The sequence below is a fragment of the Aptenodytes forsteri genome, unplaced genomic scaffold (genome assembly GCF_000699145.1).
Source record: "Aptenodytes forsteri isolate BGI_AS27 unplaced genomic scaffold, ASM69914v1 Scaffold234, whole genome shotgun sequence".
Taxonomy (NCBI): domain Eukaryota; kingdom Metazoa; phylum Chordata; class Aves; order Sphenisciformes; family Spheniscidae; genus Aptenodytes; species Aptenodytes forsteri.
Genome location: NW_008794006.1, coordinates 924,652 through 932,407, shown reverse-complemented (window position 1 = coordinate 932,407; position 7,756 = coordinate 924,652).

Here is a 7,756-nt window from a genome sequence, read left to right as displayed (position 1 = left end):
GAGGCGGGAGAGGTGGGGGGGGGGCGAGAGGGGGAGAGAGAGGGAGGGAGGGCAAGAGACAGACTGTAACTGGAACTGTAGGAGTGTTGTAGCAATGCCTCAGGTTGTGTTAAATTTATTCAGAATTCTATTGTAATTAGTATCAGATTAATTATTCTTATTCATAGACTGTTTATTGTACAGAGTATCCTACAGGAAGTGGCTTCCCTTCAGGTGATGATCTTAGTGTTTTGTTTGAAAGTGCTGTCACGGTCCATTTGGAACTCTCCAATGTACAGGACAACGTACTCTGTGATTTGAACTTTATTGCATGAGCTCATTCAGAAACACAACAAACAAACATGATAAACAGGGGCTCAATCCCCTTTTGCCCAGACCAGTCTAGCACATAAATTCACTTATTCACCACTGAAGTCATAGGGTTTCATTACTTGTAACCTGTAACTCTTAATATTGTGCACTTATGAGGGGAAAAAAAAGGAATTATTTACCTAGCTGATGATGAGAGTGCTCATACTTCCACCTCCATCACGGTGCGGGCATCCCCTCAGTTACACCCAGAAGCATGAAAACCTCAGGAGTCCAGCTGCTGTTGTATCCGCTTCAAAAGCTTTCTGGGTAAGCTGACCTTTTATACCTGCCAGCCTGGAGGATTGGTCTGTACCATTTCTGTAAGTTAGTGGATTCTGACCAAACTTCCAAAGAAAACACCATTTCTGCAGGAGACAGCAATTTTGCAGGAGACAATGGCTGCATAATGGCTCTTTAGCTCTGTCTGGCCACCTGTCCTGTCTATGTGGTGCTCTGGCTTTGACCTAGTGGTGCTGCTCCCAGCCTACATGAGGCCTTAGCATGAGTTGGCTTAGCCAAAATCTAAGCAGGGGTTGAGTGAACAGTCACAAGTGCTCAATAGCTTTTTGTTCAGGCCATTCAGTCATTGGGGGGAAAGAGCAAGCCAATTAAATATACCTTATAGCCAGGCAGGAAACTTCTCACAACTAGCAACTGAATCAAGAACATGGTGGAGTAGAACTTAAATGTTCTGTATCCTACTTTGCATTCTTATTGTGGCTAAAGGGTAAAAAGGAACCCAATCCTTTTCTGGAGGGGGTTGGAATGGTATTTAATCCAGCTTCTGATTCATTGCTTTTGTGAAACATATAAGCTATAATTCCTCACAGACTCCACAGAAGAACCTGAAATGAATGTATTTTCAGATTTGCAGTTTTCTTAATTTAGCAGCTTTAAAGTATAGATTAATAGAGTTTTCTTACAATTAAAAGTTGTAGTGATTCTATAAAAATAAAAGAAGTCTAACTTGGTTAAAAATTTGGTCTCCTTATCTTTCACTTTCTCTGAAACAGTAGAAAGATTTCAGTCAGGAGAGTCAGGATGTTAAAATTAGAATGCTGTAACAGAGGAAATAAATGAAGCACTATCTACATATGCAGTGTAATACTTTTTTTAAAACAGGAATTAGAATCAGTTACTTCTGTGATGGATATGGTTACTACTATGATGAAATGTGATTCATTACAGCACCACACAGAGAGTAAATTCCAGTTTTTGCTGTATTCAAATCTACAATTACTGTTTGCACAACCATGAAGTCCACTAGTAGACACATACGTAGTATTTGTGTAAATTGGGTGTACCATAACCAGTTACAATCCTTACATCCTTGTCAAATGTTGCACAGTAGCACATTTAAATTTGGGGCAATCCAGTTCAGCTGTGGCCAATTCTTGGCCATTCTACAGAAACACTGATAACACAGCTGTAGGGCCAAAAATCTGTGTTCCAACATACTACGGTATTTTTCTGTGAAAAGCCTTTGTCTTTCTCCATTCATTCCGTGGCTTCCTCAACTTCTGTTCTTGTAACTACCAAGACATCCCATACCTTATACAGTCAAACACCTTTCCTTGTTCAGTTTTTACACAAATATGTCTGATCAGAAGTTTGGAAAAAAATATTGTTATTAAAACACATGTAGTGAAAGACTGGTGTTAATCATGTCTGCAACATCAATTTAGGATTTGACCTTGTGTACATAATCCCATAAATCTATGCCTTGATAGCCTTGTTTCTGAAACAGGGTTCAAACTCTTTTTTTCTTCATCAATAATCAGAAGCGTAAGGTCAGATCCCAGTACCTGTATTCAGTCTAGATAATACTTACTCAAGCCTAGCCTCACTTGGCCAGTCTTGGGATAACTCAAGAAAAGAATGTGAGATTCTGGCTCTTAATTATATGTAATCTAACAATCAAGGTTTGGATTTTCAAAATAATCTAAAATTACTTAAAAGGGACAATCACTTGATGGAATTTAGGAACATAATTCTCAGGCTTCTCTAAGTTTGGAAAAAAATATTGTTATTAAAACACATGTAGTGAAAGACTGGTGTTAATCATGTCTGCAACATCAATTTAGGATTTGACCTTGTGTACATAATCCCATAAATCTATGCCTTGATAGCCTTGTTTCTGAAACAGGGTTCAAACTCTTTTTTTCTTCATCAATAATCAGAAGCGTAAGGTCAGATCCCAGTACCTGTATTCAGTCTAGATAATACTTACTCAAGCCTAGCCTCACTTGGCCAGTCTTGGGATAACTCAAGAAAAGAATGTGAGATTCTGGCTCTTAATTATATGTAATCTAACAATCAAGGTTTGGATTTTCAAAATAATCTAAAATTACTTAAAAGGGACAATCACTTGATGGAATTTAGGAACATAATTCTCTTAGGCTTCTCTCGAATTCAGGGCCTCAAACATGTTTTAATTATTTTTAAAAATAATAACAATAAAAATGGTTTGAATTATTTCTTCATTAATGCCTGGGTTAAGCCAGAATCAACATATTACTCATGTATGGCAAAGTAAACAAGAAATTCTTTTCAATTGGCTTTCTTTGCTTGTTTAAATATGCTGTCCAAATAGCTTAGTTTTGTCCACTTAGAATAATACATTTTAGTAAAACTAGTTTTTTCATGAATCGCAACTGCTCTAAACACAAATCTGTGTTTCAGTTATAAAATTAATTAGACAGAAAACCAAATACCCAGAAAATATATAAACTATGTGACCTCTATTCCCTGACTACTGTCCCACACACCCAATATACAAAAAGCTCCATGCTGTTGAGGCATTTTCCTTAACTACTCACACTTCATATAGCAATACAAGAAGTCACATGACATAACACTCTTAATAACAAGGTCCAATGCAGCAATTAAGATGGAAATATGTTCAATTAAATCTTTGAACCTTGTGTGCGCAGTGTTTTCATTCACAGTATGAGAGAAACACAGCACAGTAAAGCTTTGACTAAAAGTCAAAGCTAACTGGAGCCACAGAAAACATACAACTAGCAGAGCAGTTCTGTTTTGAAAAGTGGTTACTAAACAATAGCACTTTCTTGGCAAGTAAATGGAGCTGATCGCTCTATATGTGAAAGCATACTTCTTAATTTCTGTAGCAAAAAAGAAATACATGCACGCTTGTCAATCCTGCATATAGATAGAGTACATGTATTTGACCCCTTTGAACATAGAAGGAAAATTAATGGGTGAATCAAGTAATGTGCTTGGAATAATAAGTACTTAGGATAACATTGAAAACTGTGGTAAATTCCCTGTTCTGCCTCAGCTGCTCACTGTGACCTCCAAACAAGTTACCTGGATTATTTCTACTTGCGAGATTAAAAGCAGAACAAAGTATGCTATACATTGCATGAAGAGTTCACTTTCTGCCCATTCTGCTTGTTGTGCTTCACGAAAGCTGAGCTGAGGATATCTGTGTGCATACAGCACTGTTGGCTTCCACACAGCCCTCTGTCCAACCTTTACAGTGGGAGTAGGCCTGCAAATATGGTCCCTAAATTTGCAAAAGTACTCCTGAATATAGTGCATGCCTGTGTGGGAATAATCCAGGGGACAGGTTAGCCTGTCAAAACCGAAATTCTTGACAACAGGCTCAGAGCCATTGGCCTAAATCTATGTGTACAAATACCTTTTGGCTCTTAGCATTTCAGGCCCAGCATAAATGAAATGTTCCCATATAGGCATGAAAAATATTTTTTTTCCTCCTCAGGATGTACATGGGTTGTTATTCTGCCTCACCAATGACTGACAGAATTCCTTACTAAGCTTCTGCTGTGGAATCTGCACTATATGTAATGAAGCACAAGCCAGAAAGGCTGCTGCTTAGATCCCAAGGCTTGATGTGCAGGAAAGGTCATTAGGAAAAAAAAAAGCCCTTCTTTTTACAGAAAAATCACAGAATTCCACAGTAGCGTTCTTTAGCGAGTCACCTCTCAGAATTCAGCTGCTGTGGGAGAGCGCCTGAAAAACATAATCTACCATAATGCAAATATTGGCATGAGATATATGGGGAAGAATTTTAGATGGGAAAATGCCTACAGGCCTGGCTGGAGTGAAAAAATAAACAAATTATTCTGAAGCAGAAGGAGAGCGTTTGAGCACTGATTTGTCCAGATTAAGGGCTGTACTGTGGTTAGTCCTGCATGGATGCACATGGAGGGAGGTGTACTAGAAGGACCAAACTTTCCCTGTTAAGGGGGTTTTCATTAGTATTCTTTAATATTGTTTAGCAATATTAATCGGCATATTTAATATGTTTAATATTGTTTAGCAATTAACAAATATCACAGAAATCAGGGTGGTCTAGCATCAAAAGTGACTCCAATACACTAGGAAGATGGCTGCAGCCCCTGCCTGACTTACTTCTATATAGATCAGCATGGCCTACTGGGCAAACTTGAGGCATGCCTCCTGCTACAAAAGGTAGTACTCTAAATCACCCAGAGGCATACTGGATTAGCAGCCTAGAGTGTCCTTACTATCTGTACAACACATACAATGTTAGAAATGTCATCGCCTTATTCAGCATGGTAAAGTAGAGAGAACGCTAGCATAATAGCCTAGTTGTTTTTTTTTCTTGCTGATTAGTCATTAAAAAAAAAATGTTGAAGTTCTTTAAGGGAAATTAAGAGGAGAGATATTTTTGGACTTTAAGTTCAAATAAACCTCAAAAAGCACACCTCTGCCTTCTTTTTGGCTTCTGAAGCTGGGAAGGAAAAAAAAAAACAAAACCAACTTGCAACCTGAATCTACTAAGCACCCCACAAATCTTTGAAAATATTTCTCTGAAAATTTTCTATAAAACCTTGTATAGATCTAATTTCTATAAATTTTTACCAATTTGGTTAATTTGTAGTCCAAACACATTAAAAAATGTAAAGCTACATTTTCAATCAAAACAGGTAAGTGTGACCTGAAAAACCAGAAAAACCCAAGCAGACAAGGGATATGCTTTTTCCATTTGAACTGTTCAAAGTCTAGCCTGATTAGCTTGTAACTATGTTTGCTCAGAAACTTCACAGTCAGACTAGCTGGATCTATCTGGTGAGTCTGTAAACTGAAATGCTGAAGAAGGCCACATACGTTTCTGATTTCACAGTGAATACTGGATAGGAAAATTCTCAGTGTCTAGAGAAATCACACACAAAAAAACCCAGACAAAAAATATAAAGGGAATAAAGATAAGTCTTTGATAAATGGAATTACCTTGAGGATAGGGAAGCGGTAGAATTATTAAGACAGAAATTCAATACTATTAGCACTGATGAACTCTAAAACCCAGCAATGTGGAAAACAATGTATCGTTGCATTTTCTTTTCTTTCTTTTTTAATTTTTTTTTTTATATGAAGGGAAATAGGAGAAAATACCATGGTTGCTCACATCACCTCTTGTGGACCATTAAAGAAAAAGCTGTGAAATATCGGGCCATGACAACATTTTGATACCTAAGTAAGGACAGTACGTTTTGGCTTTGATGGATAAAAGAATGCTTTCATGTCCAGAATAGAATAGACAGCAGCTCTTATTAGTCATTAAAATTTCCTTAAGCTTGTCTAGGAAGTAAGGTCTTGAATGTGATATTCAGAATATTTCTAACATGAGGAAGGTACAGCATCAGTATTCAGGAGTTCAGCTTTATTAAAGTCCAGCAGAGAACAGTTATGCCATGACTCAGTGTACTAAGAACTAGAACAGAGATAATAGAACACATGATTATACATCTGGGACTATGTATTTCACACAGTTGAAAGGCTAAGAAAATGTGCACTTCCAGATACTAACATGCTAAGCTAGCTAAGTAGACAACATCCACACAGGAAGTAAACTGTGACATGGATAAAGATGACCCTGCCAGAATGCTTGGCAGAATCCTGGATAAAATGCATTCAGAATAATTCTGAGCATTAGAGGTACAAGAAATATCTAAAACAGTGAAGCAGATATGTAAAAGAAGTCTCCTCAAAATTTTAACATTGTAAAAAAGAAATCTCTGCATATTAATGTGATGCTGATGAGACATTTTAGCTGAAGTTATTTGCCCATTTAAGTTTTAGATGTACAGAGTAGATCCCTACACTTCTAGGATGCTTAGGACATTCAAATGATAATGTGAACTTTCTCATTTTGCAATGCAAAACACAAGTACTAAAAACTGTACATAAGTACTAAAAACTGTAAACTGGGATGTAACAAAGTTACTTTCCATTCCATATTAACAAATATTAAGCACAGAGCTTAACTTTAATAAACCATGTAGCTCTTTGCTTTGCTAAATCAAGATCTCAGTGAAGTAAGGTAGATTTGTCAAAAATGCTTAAGGACACACAAATCCCATTGATTTTGGCACTTGAAAGTTGTGTACTGAAATCCCTTAGATGCTTTTGAAATCCATACCTTCAAGCCACCAGACTCTTCTTTTTTCTGTCCTCCCTTAATATATCCATCAAAGCTAAAATTAAGTTATTTCTAATGTATTACAGTTGGTGGGAGACATTCTAACATAAATGTCTGACAAAGCTTTTACTTTATTCCATCATTTTAATGAGGTTTCTTTAATATATAGGTAGATAAATTTATTTTAAGACATATTACTCTTCCATCTTAGTAGGTATCGGAATCACAAAAAAAAAAAAAAAAAAGTACTGGTAATTGTTCTACAAGAAACAGTACTATGAGATGACATGTCTACTACCTACAGGAGCTGCCATCATAATTTTCAGGTCACTTGATGCAAGTTTTCAGCAAGTTAAAAATGAAGGATTTTTAAGGGTCATTCCTCTTCAGTAGCAATGTAAATGCAGACTAAATCTACCAGTCTTTTAAAACTTCCCATTCACTTATTACTAACAAATGTTATTTTTTAATTTCTTATTATTTTAACTTGATTACAGTTATTCCAAATACACAATAATGTGATTGAGTGTAGATGCTGATGACCACAGAACTTGGCCAATTTTCTAACCAAGAAATATCCAACCGCTAATTTACACCACGGTTTACATCTATACTCATCTCAGCCAAGTGAGAGCAGACATTGCACTAAGTCGAATTTGGCTCAGAATCACATAGCTTTTTTACTTGAGGAGGCAACAGAGGGGCATAAGATGTAAAAAATAGCCATGTTGTTAAAGCATTGACTTAGATCTCAGGAATTCCAGGCTTCTGTCACAGACTTCATATGAAGTATTGGGAAGTTCACATGATCTCTCTTAAATCTTTCTCTGAGATCAAATTAAACAGGTCTTAAGATCCATGAATCCTCCACTTCCTCCCATACCACTCCAAAAAAAGAAAATCAACCAGACCCTGGGGACAATTAAATTGGAACTACCTTAAAGCTTTCCGTTATCCCTAACAGTAGTACAAAAC